Genomic DNA, 15288 nt, shown 5'->3' on the forward strand with positions numbered 1-15288 from the left:
CGGATCTTTCGAGTACCCGGCCTCTCCGTTGCATGACCGACCAATTTGACCAACTCCACATCAATCAACTTAATTAATTAATCGTTTTCCTCTTACGAGGGCACTTTCTTTGCATTCGCGTCGAGCATCACTAATCGATATCTTAGTCCTTCTCGTTTCGTCAACATGTAAGTCTGAGGGTGTAAATCCTTCTTTTATTTATTGTATTTTATTTATCGTATAATCAATTGTAAGGTTTACGTCGAAAATACCGTTAAAATCGATTTCTAAAACCCTTTGTTAAAACCTGTTTTTACGGATTTCCAGTAGATAACCGTCGAGAAAAGACGCAAAGAATCGCCGCGCCTCTTGAAGGAGCGCAGTTCTGCTGCGCCTCTTCGTGAGGCCGCCAGCATTCTCGCTTCTTTTTTCTTCTTCGCTCATCTCGTTGTTCGTATTCAAATTCTTTCTTTGCTTGCTTCGTCTGTTAATTCTTCAACATAACAGCATATAACTTACATGTATATTATAATTATCGTCATTCACATGTTTAATCGTCACAAATACGACTTAAATCCCTAATAATCCAATATTTGCGGGTTTTCGTCATTAAATTCAATTCCGGGTTGTAGAGATTCAATTTGTTCATATTGGGTTTCTGGAATTCGTCCTCGATATAGTTTTCATCTGTCTTTTGTCACATTCATCGCATATTCGTCATTAATCCATTGTATTTAGCTTAATTATTTGATTTAATTAGTTTGACTCATTAATATTTTTCACTTCTATCATTATTTCGCTCTTGTAATTAATTCGTTTAATTCCGTCTCATCCAGGTCTCACTGTTTTTATGACCCATTCATATGTTAAATAACCTATTAATCACTTTCATCCGAGTAAATATCATCAATCAATCATTAAATTCACCAATTAACAATTAACGGCTTGCAATCACGGCTTCACGGACGGCCAAATCGGCCAAGGGACGCAGCGTCTGCTGCGCCTATTCCAAAGGACGCAGCTCTGCTGCGCCTGTTCCTGGCTGAGCTCTGTCCCTGAACTCCGTTTCTGCCTTGACGTAGTTTAATTAGTTTACATATTAACCAACTATTATCCGTAATATCACGCTAATTCCCGTTCCTTAATTTATTTAATTCTTTCTTTTTATTCTTTTTCTCAAATCATCCGTTTTAAAGGTATTTTCGACATAAATCGCCTAATCCGATTTAATTATTGTAATTTTCATTATTGTAATTTATAATTATTTCTTTTATTGCTTGTATGTTTTCACATGTAAATGAGCATTAAATCCTACTTCGACCCAATTGTATGTTAAACTACGTGTTTACCGACTTAGATAATCTCACATGCTAGGATTAATTTAATGGATGTTGCATTGCATGCATATAGCCGACGATATATCAAGTATAAATGATGTCCCTAATCATTAGTAGAGGCCGCTATCGAGGCGGGCGGGATTAGGTGTTCGATCAAAAGAGCTTCCTAATACGTACCCTCACCCCTTACTCCAGATATCTGTGAACACCCGTGTTCATTGGCATCCACGAGAGTCATTCTAGACATAGAATGCTAAGGGTAACGATTGCTTAGTGTTCATGTCACTACTTTGTGTCTTGACATGACACGAGGTATTCGAACGGTTCCAATTTCCCATAAAAATTGGTGGCGACTCCATACAAAAATGCAAACGCTTGTTTCGTTTTCCCAAGCGCCCCCGTGGGCGGCCCGCTGACCACAGTTTGGCGACTCTGCTGGGGATAATACACTTACGTGTAGCCAAAAGGGTGAAACTTGAACAAGGTTAGGGAATAATTTGTACAAGACAATTGTCGGTTTTCATAACTCGGTCTTCCTAGACCGTTTATTCGGCCTTCCTAGGCCCAACCCAACCCAACCCATTCGACCAATCGTCCCGTCTAAACGGTCCTAATTCTTATTTGGGCCTAAGGATGGATAGCGATTGACGTCATCCATACCATGATGCTTACTCTTGTTTGTATCAAGGGCCTTCACTACTTGAGGAAATGGACTAGGAATCGGCCTTACTCTTGTTTGGCACGAGCCTCTCCACAGACTTCGGGTTTGATGGTTCGGTATGGCAACCCACCCTTTAAACCAAAACCCTTCTAAATGCACTCAGCATCCCGTTATAATGCTTGTATAAATGTGTAAAACCTTACGTGATCACCATTTCTAAACAAAACCATGACGAATTTTCAAAAATCAAAACCCTTTTTTTTTCAAACAAAATTTCGAAAAAGGCTTCCAATTAGCGCAAAATCCGGTCAAAACTCTGTCCGTTTGTCGTGTCAAAATTCGGGCCACAAACCCATTTCAAAACCTCACTTTGAGTCCACTCCTACAACTACACTACAGTTGACTAGGACACACATTTTCAAAAACCTCGTCTTTCTTCAAAGCTCACTCAACACAAGTGGCACACACCCACTTCACGAGTCAAAACTTTTCCTCTTTTTAGCAAGTGTGTTAGAATGGTCGATCGTGTTTTGATTCGTCGCCGATCTCTTATCCAGTTTCCAAGATGCCCGGATCAAGTGATGAAGCAAACTTCAATCAACTTCAAAATAGTAATGATCAAATCCTAGCCGCGGTAGCCCAAATGCAATCTACTCAAGAACAAACATATGACCGCCTTGAGCTCATCGAGGGCCGTATCTACGCCGTAGAGGGAAGGTTGCCTCCTCTTGAAAGTGAAGTGCTACGTGACTCTGACAATGAATCCAAGGATGAAAATCCTCTCATGGGGATGACTGTAGCTGAGAAAAGACTCCAATACCTAGAGGAGCAATTGATGTACCTTAAGGGTGATGACATTTATAGGGAGAACAATCGCAAATATGAAGCCGTCAATTCCAAATTGCCAACTAACTTTAGTATGACGGATATCCCTAAGTTCAAGGGACACGAGAACCCTTTGAACCACATTCGTGCCTTCAAGGATTACATGTCTATCAAAGGCATCAAACCCGAGATGTTCTTAAGGATCTTTCCTTCATCTCTTGATACCATCCCGAGACAATGGTTCTACTCTTTAGATCACAAGAAGGTCGCTACTTGGGAAGACGCCGCAATCGAGTTCTCCAAACAATATGCGGATAATGCCGAGATCCAAGTCAACATGCGTACCCTAGAGGTTCTTACCCAAAATGACAAAGAAGGATTCACCGACTTCCTAAGTAGGTGGAGGAAGACTAGCACTCAACTAGTTGAACGCCCGGATGAGGCTACTCTTGTGGAAACGTTTGTGGATAATCTCAAGCCTATCTATGCCAATCATTTGAGATACCAAAACATCAAGACTTTCAAAGACTTAACCGTACTAGGGACAAGAATTGAGGACGACATCCGTAAAGGACTCTTGTCCAAAATGGTAGGTCGAGGATATCAAGGGTCCACAAGTCGTTCATACGGCTCTACTAGTAAGACCGATGAAGTTAACCTTCTCGAGCCATCCAAGAAAACTACCCCACCAAGGAAATTCACAAACCTTGGGGACACTTACTCCAACGCTCTAAAAAGGTTAATGAAGCAAGGTAAACTCCAACCCATTGGACCTACTCCCGAACCCGAAAGGAAGTCCAAGTTTTGGGACGAAAATTCATACTGTGAATACCATAGGGGCAAAGGACACGACACAGAAAAATGCTACAAGTTGAAAAACGTGCTTCAAGACATGATTGAAGATGGTCGACTTCCAATACCACCAGGAGGTAAGCCCAACAACACTCAGAATCCTCTTGGAGTTCTAGTGATTACAAGTGATGAATCTACCTTAGATTGCTCACACCTCATTTCTCCAATCGAAAATGAAATTCACGCGATCGAGAATAAATGACTCTACTCTACTATCTCCCCTACCATTTCCGACTTCATCACATGGGCAAGGAGTGTAGATAGACAAGTTTGGGAATTAGAAAACATGGTAACGACTTTACGCAATCCCAACGCAATACCCGAAGAACACGTGCCACTAATCTTCTCTCAAAATGCTACTATGCGAGAAGTAGTCACCATGGTTGATAAACTAGTTGACCAAATCATACGACTAGAAGGTGATATCATAAGAATGAGGGAACTAGCTGCAATCAATGGGGTTTGGGCCGACGATGATGAGGACGAGTATCTCATTGAAAACTCCCTAGTCAAAGAAATAGTCCAAAATAGTGAAGACCAAGATGTGGACCACCTAACTCGTTCGGGTCGCCCATATCAAAGCACTACTCAAAATGGTCCAACCAACGTCATCACACCAAATGACAACGAAAATGACTCCACTGATCACTTGCTCAAGCAATTACAGAAGACCAAGGCTGATCTTTCAGTCTGGCAATTAATAGCGAGCTCATTTCCACATCGCCAAGCTTTACTGCAAGCTTTGGCCAAACTAAATGTAGCACATAACTCCACTCCTGAAGATGTAGTCAACTTGGTCTTCCAAGAATCACCAAAGCTAAGTAATCATATTACTTTCTCGGACGAAGATTTGCCACCTTTTGGCGCTAGTCACAACCTTGCTCTATACATCACTGTCATTTATCTAAAGAAGAATGTGCCAATGACCTTGGTGGATGATGGCTCCGCGGTCAACGTCATACCCCTCAAAACGGCATACAAGCTAGGCATGAAAGAGTCGGATTGGACTCCTACCATTCAAGGTGTGCGTGCATATGACGGTACACGACGAAAGGTAGTGGGACTTGCTAACCTAACCATAGCCACAGGACCAATCGAACGAAAGGTTAACTTCCAAATAGTGGACATCGAAGCTTCATTCAACATACTTCTGGGAAGGCCTTGGATTCACGCTTCCAAAGCGGTAACATCCACCCTTCATCAAAAGATCAAGATCCCACTAAACGGCAAAGTAGTGACGATCACCTCGTCACCCATCAAGGCAATAATCGAAAAACAGTCGAACAATCAAGTCCTTGCGGATCCCGTATATGAACTTGGGGGCTTCCAAAGCGTAAGCGTCATAGAAAGCGAACTGGCACCCTTATACTATAATCCCTACTCCAACTTGGTGGTCAACCACATACTCAAAACCCAGGGATACTTCCCTGGAATGCCTTTAAACCCTATTCGGAAGAATACCTTCTCGCCATACAAGGAAGGCAACTCAACGAGGATACCGCTTGGACTAGGGTACAAACCCACAAAAGAGGAAGTTCTCGAAATGCTAGCCCAAGTCCAAAACCGCAAGCACGTAGGAGTCCAAATGAGGCCCTATCTCCCTACTTTAAATGGATACTTTGTTCAAGAAGGAAGTCTAGAACTCTTTCACGGATTTCCTGAGCCTTGGCATTATCTCGAGAGGAAGCTAGCCGGAATCGAGATCTTTCACGATTGCTACTTCATCCCTCCAGAAACGGTTCCTACCGTCAAAACCCGTCAAGCACCTTGCTTAGACGAACAAGCTGTTAGCCTATTGTTTGGAGAAGATCGATTCGTTAGGGCCGCGCAGGATGAGATCATTACTATGATACTTCAAGACGATCGCTTCAACCCCACCGCGTTGATCACAGAAACCGACACGAAGCAGCAGAAAGGATGGAGAAAATCTATCAAATGGACCAACAATCAAGGAATACTCTTCAAGCTCACCACTGGAGAAGGAGAGATGTTCAAAGGAGAACCAGAAGACGATGAGTTCGAGTCGGAGTCGGAGTCAGAGTCAGAGTCTAGAGAAGTCATTAGAGAGTCTACTCCTGTCGTCATCCCCACTCCCTTCGTTTCTCCTAGCTTAGTCCCGAGTAGTCACAGTAGTTCGGGAAATGCCCCAACCACTGTCCCTTTGCCGCCACTGACCATGGATCAGTTGGCTTCTTTGTTTCAACTTTACTCAAATCTTAATATGAATAAATCAGGTTCTGCTTACTCTTTGTGTTATCTTGAGTGCAATTCTGTTTACGATGATACTGAGGATGACCAAGACCCAGACTCAACCGAAATACCTCCCTACGTAGCCAAAGAAATACTACAGGAAGGGGAAGGGGGACCAGTAATAGAGGACACCGAACCCATCAATGTAGGAACCGAATTAGAACCCAAAGAATTTAGGATAGGGACTACCTTGAGCTCTACCGAAAGGGCCGATTTCATAGACCTCCTAAATGAATTCAAAGACGTTTTCGCTTGGTCCTACAAAGACATGTTAGGGATCGACAGGGATATCGCTGAACATAGGATTCCGATTAACCCAGGTTTCAAACCTGTAAAACAGAAGCTTCGACGAATGAGAACAGAATGGGCTCTAAAGATTAAGGAAGAAGTTGACAAGCAATTCAAAGCCGGGTTCATCAAAGTTTCCGAGTATTCTGACTGGGTAGCTAACATAGTACCCGTACCCAAAAAGGATGGGAGAATCCGTGTTTGTGTTGACTTTAGGGACTTGAACAAAGCGAGTCCAAAAGACGACTTCCCTCTACCTCACATCGACATATTGGTGGACAATACCGCTGACCACGCATTACTATCCTTCATGGATGGGTATGCGGGTTATAACCAGATCAAGATGGCCATGGAGGATATGCATAAGACCGCATTCGCCACCCAATGGGGAACCTATTGTTATACGGTAATGCCGTTTGGATTGATCAACGCCGGAGCTACATACCAACGCACCGCAACTACACTCCTACATGACATGATGCACAAAGAAGTTGAGGTATACGTAGATGACATGATTGTCAAATCTAAGGAAAGAGAGGGACATATTGCGAACCTTCGCAAGTTCTTCGCAAGGCTACGAAAGTACAACATGAGGCTCAATCCTCAGAAATGCACATTTGGGGTAACATCTGGCAAACTCCTGGGATACGTTGTTAGCCAACGGGGCATAGAAATAGATCCTTCCAAAATCAAAGCTCTGATCGAAATGCCACAACCTCAAACAGAAAAAGAAGTCAGAGGATTCCTGGGAAACGTACAGTACATAAGTCGATTCATATCGAAACTTACGATGATCTGTGAGCCTATCTTCAAGAAACTCAAGAAAACAGACCACACCATGTGGGATGATGATTGTCAAAAGGCGTTTGACCGAATCAAAGAGATATTGGCTAAACCACCAGTGCTCATGCCACCGCAACGAGATCAACCTCTTGGTTTATATCTCACAGTAACCGAAACCGCCATAGGTGCCATGCTGGCTCAAACAGTAGGAAGTGAAGAAAGAGCTATCTACTACCTCAGTAAGAAGTTCCTGGAGTACGAGTGTAAATATTCACAACTCGAAAAGACATGCCTCGCTTTTGTATGGGCGACAAAGAAGCTACGTCATTACATGCTTAGCTACTCCGTCAAAATATACTCCAAAATGGATCCAGTCAAATACCTCTTCGAGAAACCCGTCCTCAACGGACGTCTAGCAAGATGGACCCTGATGCTCTCAGAATTCGACCTCAAATACGTACCACTGAAAGTCATAAAAGGTCGCGCCGTCGCCGAATTCTTCGCAGAAAATCCTATCAATGACGCACAAACAATAGATACTTGGCCATTTCCCGAAGAGGATATACTTCAAACCGATGTAGACTCCTGGGACCTATACTTTGATGGAGCGTCAAACTTAAGAGGATTCGGAATAGGAGTGTTGCTCATTTCTCCTGAAGGCGAGCATACACCGATTGCTGTCAAACTCGACTTCGAGGTGACAAACAACGCTACAGAATACGAAGCTTGTCTCATTGGCCTCCAAGCGGCAGTGAGCTTAGGCATTAAAAATCTCCGAGTACATGGGGATTCATCACTGATCATCAACCAAGTTACAGGATCTTGGAAAATCCGAAGTGAAAGCCTCGCACCTTATCAGGCTAGGATAGACCAAGTCGCTCAATTCTTTGATCACGTAACTTATCTACACCTACCTCGGGAGGAAAATCAATTTGCAGACGCTCTTGCGAAACTTGCATCTTTGATAAATATGCCAGATCACATGATGGAAATGCCTTTTTGCATCGAACGACGGTCAGAGCCGGCTTATGTCCACCAAATCACCGATGAAGAGGAGATCGCGCAAGAACCCTGGTTCCAAGCTATCCTGAATTTTAAGCTTAATGGTACCTATCCACCGGATATGGACAAGAGGGGACAACGTGCTATACGCCTATTAGCTTCTTAATACGTTCTCATGCAAGGAGAATTATACAAAAGAACACCTCTTGGTGTAGTCCTACGTTGCCTTGATCATTCACAGGCACGAAAGGTGATGGAAGAAGTCCATGACGGAGAATGCGGTCCTCACATGAGCGGGCCTATGATGGCAAAGAAAATCACACGTTTGGGATATTATTGGACCACAATGGAATCCGATTGCATCAAATACGTAAGGTATTGCCACAACTGCCAAATCTTCGGGAATGTACAACATGTCCCTCCTTCACTGCTCTATACAATGACATCTCCTTGGCCATTTTCTGCATGGAGAATTGACATAATCGGAAAGATAACTCCAGCCGGAACAGGAGGTCACTGTTTCATTCTAGTGGCAATCGACTATTTTACCAAATGGGTAGAAGCGGCTTCCTACACTGGTCTTACAGCTAAAAATGTGGCAAAGTTCATACAAAACAACATCATCTGTCGATATGGCTGCCCACATGAGATCATTAGCGATAACGGGTCACATTTCCAAGCTGAAACTGAGCAATTGCTAGCGAAATACAAGATTAAGCATCACCACTCTTCGTCCTATAGACCACAGACTAACGGCGCGGTAGAGGCGGCAAACAAGAATGTTGTCACGATTCTCAAGAAAATGATTGACAACTATAGAGATTGGCCAAGCAAGATACCCTTTGCCTTATGGGGGTATCGTACATCTGTTAGGACGCCCACTAGGGCTACTCCTTTCTATTTGACCTACGGCATGGAAGCTGTACAACCAGTTGAGCTAGAAATACCATCCTTGCGTATTCTACTAGAAAGTCAAATCCCGGAAGCCGATTGGAAGAGGGATAGATATGAAGAGCTCATCCTCCTGGATGAACGCAGGCTACGCGCCTTGCATAATGTCCAAACATATCAAGCACGTATCAAACGAGCTTTCAACAAAAGGGTTAGGCCAAGAAACATCAAAGAAGGAGACTTAGTACTCAAATCGGTTAGAGCTCTTTTACCTGTCGACCCAAGGGGAAAATTCAAACCTAATTGGGCCAGACCATTTCTAGTCAAATCCATACTCCCATGGGGTGCGGTTAGAATCACAGACCTAGATGGGAATGAGTTTTCAAACCCCACAAACCTTGACCAACTGAAACGGTACTATGCCTAGATAGAACAAAACGCGCCTCGCGTAACCCCACGTATCGCTCTTGTGGCACTAAATAAACGGCCCCTGGCCCAGCTGAAATAAGCTAGTGTCACTGTGCTCTTGCATTTTGACAGATTTGTCATCCTCGTATCATCAAACAAACTAAATTCGCACCTTCAGAGTAAGCAAAAGCTCATGCTTATTTTCTATGTTCATTACAAGCTCTTGCTTCGAACAATTATTCTTTTACATTTACTCGAACTACGCGCAAGGGTTTGATTTCGCTTTTTAAGTGAATACGTAGGCAATCCTTCACAGGATTCAACCCATCATATCTAAAATGTAAATAGAAAGACATTTGCATTGCATTTGAAATTCGACAAGAATAATAAATAGAAAATCCCAACGGTTTCATAACCATTTAACCTTTTTTATTTCATTCATTTTCTTCTAATAATAGTACGTTACATAATAAAAATAGAATAGGCTAGGATTCTAAAAACCCCACCTTTTTATTACAACAATAAATAATAATAATAACCAAATAATAAATACTGGCTCGGGCTATTCCTCCATCTTCCCCTTGCCCTTGTCATTCTTATCATATTTCTTGTCACGACCTCGAGCTGGACGCTCTTGCACCACTTCAGACCTAATCACCAACGGTCTTTCTCGAGGCCTGGCTCTTCCATTCTTGCCAATCACCATCTCTGCGACAGGAGTAGTCTTTGATTTCTTTGAAGGATGAACAACTTCAAACCCGGCTTCTTCTTCTCCCTCTGTCAGATGCTTCTCCTTCTCTTTCTCTCCCTCGCGCACCTTGTAGTCAACCGGCTCGCGTTTCCTCAGTCTCTCGCGCTCCTCCGGAGTAGTAGCCTTTCGCCATCTCAGATAAGAATCCGACACCCACAAAGCATTGGCGGAGAAGTTCAAGAACCACATGTTTCTTTGGGCCCATTTAATAGCCCACTCTCTTCGGCTCTCGGTAGTAAGCGCCACAGCAGTCTGCGGAACGGTGTCAAGTCTCGGGATCGTCTGCTTCAGGCCAACTTGCCTCATCAGCCTTTCCGGGAAGATGCACACCATAAACTCCAATCCAGGAATGCGCACGGACCTAGTGGGATCCAAAGAAGACACTCCAGTGACAGACTTGAGGTGCCACCACGGTACAACCCACCTAATCAACGGACCATCATCACTCTTCAGCTTGTTCTTCCAATAATCACAGACCCGGGTGAAGTCCACCATGTACAACCGCGTCCTCATTGCAATCGAACGAGCATGATAGGAAAGTGCATGAACTGGGGGCTCGATCAATCGGAGCCGTTCCATAAGCCAGACCTACCGAAAAGCAGGTATTAGACATCAAACGAAAAAAAAAAGAAAAAAAAACAACAAAAACAACAAAACAAAAAAAACGAAAAGAAAAAAATCAAAAAAAAAAAAGAAAAAAAAATGTCTTTTACCTGCAAAATGACGGGACTCCCCAAGAACGGCAGATCGTGGTTGGATTTCCTATTATCCAAGCCCAAAATAATCTCTCCTAAGCATAAGCAAGCTGGGCTCCTGCGCAGCTCCATTTGCTCAATAAGGTCCAAAATACGAGGATCATCTCTCAAGTCTTCATCAACGTGCCCTTGGAAGACATACACATGCAACAAACAAAAGCCAAAGGCCCTCCTCCTAGCAACATGAGAAACAGTAGGGTCGGCCCTGTTGATGAATCGGTCTATAAAATCCAACATTCTCACGCCTTTCGGGGTAACTAGACGATCCACCTCAAGTTTGGTCAGTCCAAGCAAGTCTCTGAATTTGCTCTTGTACCCTTGAGAAGTAGACGGAATGGCAGGTAGATGTTCGGGGTCCCATCCACCAATAGCAGCAATTTCTTCAGGAAATGGGCAAATGTCACCTCCTGGGAACGCGAAAACATGGTAATTCGGGTCCCAATAGTCAAGGCAAGCATCCAAGAACGGTTTTACAACCTTGATGAGTTTCAAACTCAACAACGATCCAAAGTTATAAGAACCCATGTCATGCTTCTCCATATTTAAAAATTCATTGGTCCATTCCTTCATGCGGATCTCCAAAGTATTCATAATGAAAATTTTCTTTTGAGAATTTTAAGTGAATAGACGAAGAAGAGACGGAAGAGTTATGCGAACTAAAGCTCCATCGACGCTTCTATTTATACTATTTTCTGTTTCCAAAAATCCGTCAGAACAGACAAGCTTGGGAACAGGCGCAGCACCTGCTGCGCCTCTTTAAAGGGACGCAGCTCATGCTGCGCCTCTTCCCCAGTCTCACTTCTGTGATTTTCCGCGTTGGATCTTTCCTAATTCCATGACGAATGATTTCTTATTCCTACGGGTTATTATTTTGGTAAATACGAGAAGATTACCATGTTTCAGGTTTCCTAAATTCGCGGGCACGCATTTCGAGGCGACATCGACATCTTCGCCATTTTATCACACTGGCGCATTTTCATTTTTTAGGAAATAATTTTCATTTTAATTCATTTTCATTTCTTAGGAAATAATTTACATTTGTTTTCATTTTAACAAATTTCAGCATTTATATTCATTTCAGTTTCTTAATTTCATTTCTACATTTTCTAACTTATCGATTTATTTTTTCTCTTTTTTTAGGGGGTAACCCTCCCTACCGTCCGGTCATTTCCGACAAAAGTTTTGCATTTTTTGCGTTCTTCTGAGTCTCATTTTGCGCTAATTAAGGCCATATGTATATAAAAATGTATGTTTTGCGTGATTTCTATGTAAATTTCGGCAGCATGACGGCGTAAACCGTCATCTACCAAACCTGTTCAGAACTAACCTACAGATACAAGCAACACAACCCAGCAGCAAAGGCACTCAGGCCGTCATATATACACCAAACAAAGGAAATGTACAAGCAAACTGGGGGCTTGCGCCCTAAACAAAGTCCAAAAATGCTCAAAATCAATGTCCAAATGTACAAGTCTACAAAACTACACAAAACTACTGCTGGGCGCCCTCCAACTCTGCAACTCTCGCCGCCAGAACGGCGATCTCGGCGTCCCGAACCTCGAGCTCCCTCAACAAGCGAGCTGTCTCCTCCCGAGACTGGGTCAACTCTCGCTCCAGCTCGCGGTCACCCTGTAAACAGCAATAAATTGACTCATGTCAATTGATTCAAGCAAAATTGAAAATCAAAAAAAAAATCAATCAAAAGTGGACTAGGCGTAAGGTTCATACCTGACGACCTCGACCGCCGACGAGTGCCTCGACGGCAGTAGCTCGCAGCCGGTTGGCCACCCTCCATAACGCCACGAATCGAGACGGCGCAACCTGCATTTTCAAAAAAAGAAATTCTCAAACAATTGAACAAACTCAATCAAATGTGTTCCTACACGAAAGCTATACAAGTTAGAGGCTCACCCTCCGAATCAGATGCTGCCAGTCGTCTAGGCCAGCATCCGTCACAGCTACGTCAAAGTCACGCAGCTCGGAGATCGTCGTCCTCCCGGTCGCGTCAGTGTACTCGAGGGTCTCGGGGTACACTGGGGACTCGATGCCCGCTACCTCGACCTCCTGCAAAGACAAATAGTTCTCATTAATCGATGATCTTTCGTCGTAATTCTCGAAATCAAATCAAGAAAAAGAAAAGATACTCACCACTACCGGCCAGTACGCCAACCTCCCGTAGAGGAACGCCGAGTAGTCCTCGCCAGGCAGAAGGAGGGCGTCACCACTGGCACCAGCCAAGTCCGCCTCCCCTCTCAGCCTCAGAAGGCTCCCTAAACATCGTCCTGGGAGGATCGACGGGAACCGTCAACGCGTCCCGAGAGCACTGACGAGCCAAGCGCTCACCCCAAGTACCACACAGGACCCATCGACGTCCTCAACAGCAGTCGGCTCGGGCTCCTAGGTCGAAGGACCTCAGCCACGAAAGGAGGCGCTCCAGCATACTCCGCCCAAGGTCTGGGCACCCACTGTGATAAGACAAAGAAGAATCATTCTTATGATCAATTAAAAGCAAAAATAAGAAACAAGTGAATACAAATGGGATACTCACGCTGCTCAGCTGAAGAGCGTTCACGTCCCGCCGGTAGACATTGTGAGAAGAACGCTTGCTCTTCGTCCGGCACATCACCCAATCCCTCACCACGGGATAGGCCCTCTCCAGTGGCTCCGTCCTCTTGGACGCGAGGCTCGGGAAGTAGGAGTACACCCACGCCTGTAAAGCAGAATAATCAAACGACGATCTTTCGTGATTGGATAAAGAAAAGAATTAACTTTAGTCCAGAGGAAGGTTCATACCTCCAGCAGTAGTCCAGGCCCGACAGCACCAGGAGAAGTCCCCTTCTCCATCAACTCCGGACGAACCATGGCCCTCATGAAGCGGATGAGGACCTCAAAGCAGCGATGACCCGGTCCCAACGCCCTAGGGAACTCGGGTCGAAAGGAAGGGAAGAAGCTTCGTCGACACCTCTCGCCCTTGTCTCCGAGGTAAATCGAAGACGTAAAACCACGAGCCACGAGACGAGCCCTCCGTCACCAGACAGGAGGAGGAGGAGCTGTCTCCCTCCCGTCAATCGTCACCAGCGCCGGGGTCTTCCCCGCAAAGTAATCTCGAACGTAAGAACTGGGTATCAAACCCAAGATCATGAATGACCTTGGCGACAAATTCCAGCCGATCAATCTCCTCGCCTCGGCCGAATCCGCCCTCATGGCAGTCTCCGGCCACACCACCTCCTCGGTCCCGCACGGCAGACCAGAAATCATGCCGTAATCCTCCAAAGTAACTCCCACCTTACCGAAAGGCATGTGGAACGTGGAAGTCGTATCCCAGAATCGGTCCAAGAAAGCGCGGACCAGGCTAAGGTTAGCCCGCAACTTCCTCTTCGCGATATCCCTCCAGACCTGCACCAAAGGACCAAACGCTCCGCGCTCGATCATGGCCCTCTTCTCCGCCGACAGCCGCTCGTAGTGCTCCATCACTGTCGTGTACCCCGAGAACGACCTGATGTTCCCGGCCTCCTATTATGATTTGAAACAAAAGCTATCTTTAGTTCTGAGTGAAATTTGAAAGAAATTTGGACAAAAGAATGAAAGAGAATGGGTGATGAGTAGTGAATTCCTATTTACCAAACTCTTCACCGTCCTGTAGGACAGGTGACCCTCTGCAGCCCACACGAGGTACCTACTCTCCCAAGTCTTAGCCCACGCAGGAGCACCTCTCAGCTGACGACCTCCTCGCCCGACGTTGGCCCGTCTCGGGATCTCCTCCTCATCGACGGCCTTCTCCTCGTGAAACTCAGCAGCCATCACCGCAGCGGTGAAGGCCTGCTCTAAAGCCTCCTCAACAGTAGCGGCGTCTATCTCCATGGGAGCTCTCCCAGAAGTAGAAGCCTCATCACCTGCAACGTTAAAACGAATTTAGGCCGCGTCACATGACGACAAACCTTTGTTAAGGGGTTTTCGAGCCTTCGAAGCCCTGAAACTGACCTTTCCTTGCCATCATTGGCCATATTCCCACCGACCCGATCACTCATGTGATAAATTGGGTCAAGTCAAGTCTAATTCGAAGCCTAGTTCCGGGTTCAAGTCAAAATTTCGGCAGCATTTCGCTATAACGACGATTATGCCCTAGAAAAGTGTCCTGAAAAAGCTGTCACAAACCAAAATTCCGAGATGGTAGAAAGTTTACCCATCATTCAAGGATCTCAAATATCAAATTTCATCGCAAATGGGCAATCCTAAGGCTACTTTTGAAGCAATTTACGGTTTAGCTGTAAAATCGTCTCAAATTTCACTCAAAGGCTCAAAATTCAACCAAAATTCGAGGCAAATACATGGTTATGTTCCTAACATTACCTACTATCCATTTCTAATATCAATTTGACAAAGCAAATTCATTTGGGGGAAAAGCCCCAAATTTTCGATCAAAAGGGTTGAAAACCCTAGATTGTTCGGCTCAAAATTGGACAAATGTAGATGATTAATGCAAGATTGAGACACATACCTCGATTA

The sequence above is a fragment of the Silene latifolia genome, chromosome 11 (genome assembly GCF_048544455.1).
Source record: "Silene latifolia isolate original U9 population chromosome 11, ASM4854445v1, whole genome shotgun sequence".
NCBI classification, from domain to species: domain Eukaryota; kingdom Viridiplantae; phylum Streptophyta; class Magnoliopsida; order Caryophyllales; family Caryophyllaceae; genus Silene; species Silene latifolia.